This window comes from Alexandromys fortis, unplaced genomic scaffold, assembly GCF_014885135.2.
Source record: "Alexandromys fortis isolate MF-2015 unplaced genomic scaffold, M_Fortis_MF-2015_v1.1 scaffold_30, whole genome shotgun sequence".
NCBI lineage: Eukaryota > Metazoa > Chordata > Mammalia > Rodentia > Cricetidae > Alexandromys > Alexandromys fortis.
In genome coordinates, this window is record NW_026067922.1 from 11,048,485 (window position 1) to 11,057,751 (window position 9,267).

The window sequence follows — 9,267 nt, forward strand, 5'->3', positions numbered from 1 at the left end:
GTCAGTCTCCTGCAAAAGTGGGCAGGCTGAGGGATGCTCCTCCTCTCCGTTTTCACAATGGCATTGGCACCAGCTTTCTTTTCTAATTAGGAAATATATTCCAAGCACAGGCCAGACTAGGGACAGTTACATGAAGAACCCTGTCCTGTGCCTAAGACCCAGCCAAGCCTAACTGGATACAGATGTTTCTGTAATAAAAGTATTTCAAGAAGTTGGGAGTCTAAGTAACCCTGCCTAGGATGCAGCGAGTTCCCCAGCATGAGCATAAGCCAGGCATGGTGGCCCAAGACTGTAAAGCCAGCCCTCCAGGAAATGGGGAACAGAGGATCAGAAGTTCAAAGTCATCACTGGTTACATTGAGTTTGAGGCCAGCCTGGGCTAAATGAAACTGCAGATCAAGAAAATAAAACAATTTCTTGCCTCCCCACCTAGCCTTTTGTACTGCACAGAAAGGGACTTACATGGCTGTGGTAAGGGAGACAGACTTTATCAGCATAACGCTCTCCGTGTGGAATCCCACCCCTTCATTTGTAATCTAGACTTCTTTGTTCTGCTCTGCTTAAGAGAATGTTCGGGAGATTCTCCTGACCTTACAGTCTGTTCATTGGAAGTGCTGAGTAATACTCCCTGTCAGGAGCCTGGGACAACTTTGTTTCCGTTCTTCTGTTGATGGACATTTAAGTTGACCTAGCTTGCAAGAGTGCAAACAAGGCAGAAGTGAACATTCTTGAATTACAGAGTTACTGTTGCATTAATGGCAACCAACATGTTTACTTTGGGGTTTGGGTTAGAAACTGAAGTTGTTTTTAAAATATATATAAAGTTTTATATGCACATACATATACAACGTGCTTTAATCATACTCCCCCATGCCAATATTCTCTCATCTTCTTCCTCCTTCCGCTATTATTTTCATGTCTGTGTGTGTTTGTGTGTGTGTCTATGTATGTGTGTCTGTAGGGGTGTGTGTCTGTAGGTGTGTGTGTCTGTGGGGGTGTGTCTGTGGGCGTATGTACTTATGTTTAATGAGACAACATGATCCCTGGGATCATGGGAGAGTTATTTGCCTGAAAGCATCCTTACAGTTTGGCTGCTCATCTGCCACACAAAATACAGGCCAAAAGTGAGCAAACTTTTTATAAAGGCAAGGAGTAGTTAAAGTTTCCCCAGCATAATTGAGGCCAAGTTCTCTTATAAGTATTTACAATGTACCCCTTAAAACTTTGAAAGAGGCTGGGATGTCTTTCAGTGGAAGACACTTGCATGAGGAGTACTTGGCGGGCCCTGGGTTCTAGCCCCAATGCTACAAAACAAACAAACAAAAATAAATAGCACTGCACTATTAGCGCAAGGCTGTAAAAGCAGAACCTAACAAAGCTGCAGTCAGCTTGCCGGAGAGGAAAGAGACTCCAAGTCCCTTCCTCTCTCATTCAGAAGGTCATCGCCCCACACACAAAAAGACAACCACTTTCAACAAAAACTAAAGTACAATTGGGCTCAACATTAAACTTAATATGACCACAGTGTTGCACTAAGTGGGAGGAAGCACCCCTCACACACAGGTTCCTCTCTCATCCCTATGCTCACATACATTTCTTCCTCTGTGCCTTTTTATCTGTGTGGACCCAGCAATTCCCTGCACACATAAATGCACGGATGCTTCCTGCAAACCTTCACTGCTTATTATAATGACTTTGAAACACTGAATGCTAACTTTGAAAATCTGTAATGAATTTTAGGAATGCATAGGCTCATACCAATTAGGCAGTAATTAGGAAACAAAGTGGGGCTCACTAGAAAAGGCGTTGATTGTTTTGTAGCCTAATGAACCATCTCCCTGTTCCGAGTTCATTAACTTAAACACCAGCACAAAAGAGAAACGCTTTTAATTGCTTTTTCCTGGAACTGAACCTGACCGGCTGATTTTTATGTCTTTATTGAACTTGAGCCAAAACTTGAGAATAGAAAAAGAAGTAGTTTCAAAATATATTCTTAAATGAATCGAATCAACCTGATTTAAAAACGTTTTATTATGGACAAGAATGGGGCCAAACCAAAACCTGTGGTGGCTGACCTCAAACTTACTAAGGAACTGTCAGTCTCCGAGCCCATTCAGTGATTTGAGGTCTTTTCCCTAGAGGCCGTGAGGTCAGCCAGGCAATTAGACATGGCTTCTGGGCACCTTTGTCCCTTTGCCCAGCATTATCCTTTCGGTCACACACACATTCACTGGCGCGCACACACATTGCTCTCTGCCCCATTCATGCCCATCGTCCCGTGCATTCCTTTCTTATTAGGCTATTCATGTGTGGCTCCATCCCCTACACACATGTACACCTATAAATGTGTAAAGCACACACGGCTCTTTCCCACATACATCCGTGACTCTCCATGGTACGTCTTTCCACACACACGGGCCCTCCCTATGTACCTTGTGACTCACACGTTTCTCCACTAGATCACAGACATGCTCTCCTTTAGCTTGTGTTTCCTGCATGCCCCGCTCCTCTCGAACATTTAACTTTCTGCCATTCACGTGTTTTCACACCACTTTGCCAAATGCAAATTCATTCTCTAGTATCTTTGTGTATTTGTCTAGCTGGATGCACACGCGCCAAGTAAGTAAATAGCTTTTAAAAACTGAAAATACAGCGTTCGTTCGAGTTGTGGCGGTTATTTAAGCAGTTGGAGCCGGCATGCAAGTGGATGCAGCTTTTGGAACCCCCACTTGTGCCTGTCAAGCAGTTTAGGATCGTGTACAAGTCTCCTGCCACTTGTTTCTATGCAAAGAAGGCTTTGAAATGGCTTGAGGGTCCTTGATGTCTGTTCTCTGATATAAGTAAATTGTACCCCATTTATGTAGTCAAGTGGCACTCAGTAGGGTGAGTGTGTGCCTCCCCCCATAGGGAAATGCTTACATCCAGTTTCCTTAAATGATTCCAAGATGTAAGGGTGAATAACCACTAATGCTGCCACAAAGGGACCCCAGACTTACTAACTCACAGGCAGGAATGAAAAAGATCTCAAGTCAAAGCGTGAGCAGGTTAGGGCCTTCTCTCAGCTTCCAGAAAAAAAACTGTAGCCAGGCGGTGATGGCACACGCCTTTAATCCCAGCACTTGGGAGGCAGAGGCAGGCGGATCTCTGGGAGTTCGAGGCCAGCCTGGTCTACAAGAGCTAGTTCCAGGACAGGCTCCAAAACTACAGAGAAACTCTGTCTCGAAAAACAAAAACAGAAAAAAACTGTACAAGCCCCTCTTGTTGGCTCTCTTCTCCTTATGTTTCTTTACAAAGTCTTTCCTCCATGCCCTCTGTGTCCCAATTTATTCCTATAGTGATACTAGACACATGGGATTGGGGTCCAACCTAAGAACCCCATTTGATGTAAACTCATTGTAAATATCCCCTCTCTAAAGGCCACATTCTAAGCTATTGTTTTTTTTAAATATTTATTTATTTATTTATTATGTATACAATATTCTGTCTGTATGCCTGAAGGCCAGAAGAGGGCGCCAGACCTCCTTACAGATGGTTGTGAGCCACCATGCGGTTGCTGGGAATTGAACTCAGGACCTTTGGAAGAGCAGGCAATGCTCTTAACCACTGAGCCATCTCTCCAGCCCCCTCTAAGCTATTGTTATGACTGAGTTGGGGGAAGGGACACAGCAGACTTTGATTTGTTTCTGCATATGGTAGTTTATTAGCAAGAGATAATAATTCTAAACTCCACCTTTATCGATAATAAGTCCGGGGCTGGGGATGTATCTCAGTTTATAGTGCTTGTCCAGCATGCAGAAAGTGCTGAGTTCAGTCCCCAGCGCTGTATTAAACCAGACGAGTGGTGCACACTATCCTGGGTTCCACAGCATGTTTAAAGGCCAGTCTGGCAAACGTTGAGTCTCTATTACAAATAGTGTACCAGTGGTCTGACTTGGCAATTCCTCATTTCAAACTTGGAGTCTGAATCTAACCGAATCTCCACTCCACCTTTCAAGGGATATAGCCCCCCCCGCCCCCCCCCCCCACACACACACGGGAGGGCGGGGGAGACTAGACTCCTAAGGTGACTTTGCTCCACCTGGTGGCAAGCCAAGGAACTTGACGGTGCATTCACTGAGTACAGCAGATCCGCAACTTGACGGTGCATTCACTGAGTACAGCAGATCCGCAACTTGACGGTGCATTCACTGAGTACGGCAGATCCGCAGCAAGGTGCATTCGATGGACAACTGTGAAGAAATCAGAGGTAAAGCCAACATAGATCTCAGAGGCAGGGTGCAGAAGATTAGCAGTTAAATGAAGCACTTTAGCAATCAACAGATCACCAAACAAACTAGAGCAAATGGAACAGAAAAAAATTAACTCGACTCTGACAAGACATTCCTTCAAAATCAGGCTGCAGAATTGCACTTCCATAAAAACCACTCTGGGCTGAGCCAAGGGGATTACAAATTCCAGAGCAACCTGGACTACACAGGAAGCTCAAGACTAGTCTGAGCTACACACTGAGTTCAAGGCCCATCTGGGTTATAAGGTAAGACCTTGTTTAAAGATGAAGAGGGAGAAGCCGGGCGGTGGTGGCACACGCCTTTAATCCCAGCACTTGGGAGGCAGAGGCAGACGGATCTCTGTGAGTTCGAGACCAGCCTGGTCTACAAGAGCCTAATTCCAGGACAGGCTCCAAAGCCACAGAGAAACCCTGTCTCGAAAAACCAAAAAAAAAAAAAAAAAAAGATGAAGAGGGAGGAGAAGTAGCAAGAAGAGGAGGAACAGGATGAAAGGAAAGAGGGGAGGAGGAAGGGACAGGGAAAGAAACAAGAAGAGGCAGGGGAAGAGAGGGGCAGGAATGGAGGAAGGGAATAAGAGGAAAGAGGGGGAAGAGGGAGGGGAGGAGGAAGGGGAAGGGGAACAAGAAGAAGGGAAAGGAGAGGAAGCAAGAAGGGAGGAGGCAAGAAGGAGGGGATGAGTATTGTGTGATGTTTTACTCTTGGCTTTTGGGAGAGAACCACCCAGCTTCCAAATAAATCACATACACAAATTCCTGGTCTTAGCTTGGCTTGTTTCTTGCCATCTTTTCTTAAATTATCCTAATTACCTTTTGCCTCTGGGCTTTTATCTTTCTCTATTTCTGTATACCTTTCTTTACTTCTTGCTCCATGGCCTGCTGTGTAGCTGGGTGGCTGGTCCCTCATGTCCTTCTCTCCTTGTTCTCTTGCTCTTTCTTCCTCGTTTCTCCCTCAATTAATATTCTCTGCCTGCCAGCCCTGCCTATTGTTGCTCCTGCCTCACTCCTGGTCATTCAGCTCTTTATTTATAGACCATCAGGTGTTTTAGACAGGCAAAGAATCACAGCTTCGCAGAGTTAAATAAATGCAGCATAAACATTTCCTTTTTCTTTTAAAACAAAAATGAAAATTTTTAACTTGAGTATAGTAAGACAGTATGTATACAATAAGAACAATGATCACATTGTTCTTACATTAAAGATTACATTCACAATGTACTGCATTCCAATTCATTTGTGTCTGGTAAATTTAAAGACAATATTCCATTATCTATCCTATCTTAAAGAATCTAAAGTTTTGTACCTAACTTACTTTCTATCATATCTAAGAAAAAGTGCAACTATAACTATCTAGTTTTCAACTCCATCAAAAACATTAGAAGGATATTTTATTTAAATAAACAAAAGTGCATTGCAAATGACTTCCAAACTCCTTAGAAAGGACAGAGACATCTGACTGCCTGGATAGTCCCCAAAGTTCCTTTGCAATGTTGGGGCATCCATCTTCAGCCTACAGGCCCATAGTCTCTGGAAGACTTCTCAATGAAGTAGAAAATTTGAAAGAATGTCCCACCTACATTGACAGTTTGTCAACCACTTTCTTCTGCATCCTGCAGAATGTCTGTCAGTTTCTTCTGTGAAGCAGGAATCCCAACTTGTCTTGGTAAAATTCAGCAGTCATTTTCCTGTGGGTCCTGATTGTCCAGGTTTACAGAGCATACTGTCAAGAGGTCCAGGCAAGGGCAGCTTCTTGCCCAAATGGCTAGCCTTGCCACATTGAAAGCAAACACCATAAGGAGTTTCTTCGGCATCCATCATCTCTGAAGTAAGTTGATGCTGCAGGAGCAGATGTGTCTCATTGTCATGAATAAGCCAAAATTAGCAAAACATTTTAACTGTTTTGTAGGTCTTTGAAAGGTTTAAAGACCATCTATCTATCTAAAGTATATCTCTATATGATCTGGAAAACATACCTAGCATATTCACAAATTTGATTGTCATAGATCACTAACTTCTGACCTGTGTTTCTTAATTATCCTAAATAGTTTATAATAATAATTTTCAAAAACTAAAATTTTGCCTTACATTTTTAAATGATCTGCATAGGTACAATTCCTTAAACAAGAACAGAAACATACACACAATATGTTGTAACAAAAATAACCTTAAATTTGTATCAATATGTAAAAATCCTTTAAACAAGAGTAGAAACATATATACAATGTGTTGTAACAAAAATTACCTTAAATTTGTATTAATATTCAAAAATCCTTTAAACAAGAGTAAAACATATATACAATGTAACAAAATTGATTTTGAATTTGTATCCATATACCAAAATCCATGCCAAGGCAAAATATCTGCGATTACCTATTTTTCCCATATTCCTATATTCCCCTAAACTATAACAAACATCCATGACCCACAAAATAACCAAAAGCCTCCCACAACCCACTCTTGGGAATGTGGACATTGTGTTCTCTAGACTGCTTTCTGCTGAATGTGGGCCAAGGCATCTTTAGGGTCACAGAGGGAAAATTGAGATAATGACTAAGTCCTGTGAAGACCAGCATTAACCTTTGTTGATAGATATCACCTGTCAAGATTCAGGAGGTCTCCCCTGATCAAACCAGATCCAAATCAAACTGGAACAAATCCACAGTCTCTTGTTTCCTGGGGGGGGGGGGTTCTCTCCTCCAAAACATTTTTGATTCTCATTTGTCAAATACATTTTTTTGACTTTTTTTTTTTAAAGTTAAGGCATTCTTTAAATATCTTGCCTGGCTTATTCCACAGTCCCACTTTCAGTTCCAGGTCTCTTAGCAGCTGCCCTTAGCTTCTCAGCAATCAAAAATTTCAAAATCAACACAAGTGCATACAGGATTCAGACTCTCTGTGTATTTCCCATCTTTTTTTTCTTCTTTTTTTTTTACTTTTTTTTTTACTTTTTTTTTTACTTTTTTTTACTTTTTTTTACTTTTTTTTTACTTTTTTATTACTTTTTTTACTTATTTTTATTTTTTTTACTTGTTGTATTTCCCATCTTTATGTGGCTTTTTTTCTTTTATATTACTTTTACTGTCTCTTTAAAGACTTTACTAATTTTTAAAACTATTTCTTTCTATAACTGCCTATTCCCATTTTCTTTCTTAATTCTATGCACATTGTAAAACACACTGGAACTTATTTAGAGGGTTTTTTTAATATCTGAAACTCTTTTACTGTGTATCTCTAGTCTTTTTTGACCACACAAGCACATTTTAGACTGTTAAGCTACACCTGGATCTTCCGCATTCTCCATAGGCTGATTCCGCCCACTCTCGAGCCTAAAGCTTGCCAAGAACAACATTAAATTTTCCTAGCTATGAAAGCCGGCACCTGTGTTGCCACATGCGGTTTTTACTTACCTTGTTAGTTCTAGTTTCTATTCTGTCTGCTGAACATCAGCACCACTTAAAGGAGCCATATCCTTCCCGCTCCCGCCCCCCCCCCCAGTTTTCTCAGGCTCTAGATGGATATTTGAGCCCCAACTTCGTACACCAAAATGTTGTGTGAAATTTTATTCTTCACTGGGTGTCACCCAGTTTTCAAATAAATCACACACAGAGGCTTATTCTTAGTTATGAATGCTGGCCTTAACTTGGCTTGTTGACAGCTTTTTAAAAATTGTCCTGATTACCTTTTGCCTCTGGGCTTTTATCTTTCTCTATTTCTGTATACATTTCTTTAGTTCTTTCTTGTGGCCTGCTGTGTTGTGGCTTAGTGGTTGCTCCCTCATGTCCCTCCTCTCTTTGTTCTCTTGCTCCTTCTTCCTTGTTTCTCCTTCTATTTATTCTCTCTGCATGCCAGCCCTGCCTATCATTGCTCCTGTCTTGCTATTGGCCGTTCAGCTCTTTATTAGACCATCAGGTGTTTTAGACTGGCAAGGAACCACAACTTTACAGAGTTAAACAAATCCAGCAGAAACAAAAGTCACACACCTTAAAATAGCACACTTAAAATTTTGTCACACACCTCCCAACAGACAAGGGGAGGGGAAGATGAACAGGAAGAAGGGGAAGAGGGAGAGCAGGACGGGAGGAAGAGGGGAGAAGGAGAAGGAGGAGGATTGATACACAGGTTTGAATAAGAAGATTCTCTGTGTGCACAGAAACAACTCTGGACATGAAGCAACATTTAAGTACCTCTTTAATTATAACAGCAGCTACAAGAAAACAGGCTTGAATAAAACACAAAGGCTATAAACACTGCCGGTGTGGGTGACTGCTTTGTCACTCTAAGCATCATTCACCTTCCCTGTCTCCAAAGGACATTATGTCCATTACAACACACCTGCTTACTGAGTGCATCCAATTGTAACCTAGTCAGGGTCACCATTGCTGTGACGAAACACCATGACCAAACGCAACTTGGAGAAGAAAGGATTTATTTGGCCCTTTCTGCCCTCATGAAGTCCCAGGTCTCACTCCAGTGGCTCAGGCACTTCCCTCCAGCCCAGAATTTCCACGGTGTGCTACCCTTTCAAACACGCAGGAGCTGGAGACATGGCTCTGCAGTTAAGAGCACTTTCTGCCCTTCTGAGAGGGCCAGAGCACCCATGAACAGAGGCTCACAATCATTTGCAACTCCAGCTCTGGGGGAACCTGAAGCCTCAAGTCTCTATGGACATTGCACTCATGTGCACACACACACACACACACACACATACACATAAAAATAAGTAAATAGGGGCTGGAGAGGTGGCTCAGTGGTTAAGAGCACTGATTGTTCTTCCAGAGGACCCAGGTTCAAATTCCAGCACACACATAATGGCTCACAACTGTCTGAAGATCCAGTTCCAGGACACCTGACATCCTCACACAGACATGCTTGCAGGCACAACACCAATGCACATTCAGCCTGTCTACAGAGCTAGTTCCAGGACAGGCTCGAAAGCCACAGAGAAACCCTGTCTTGAAAAACCAAAAAAATAAATTAATTAAT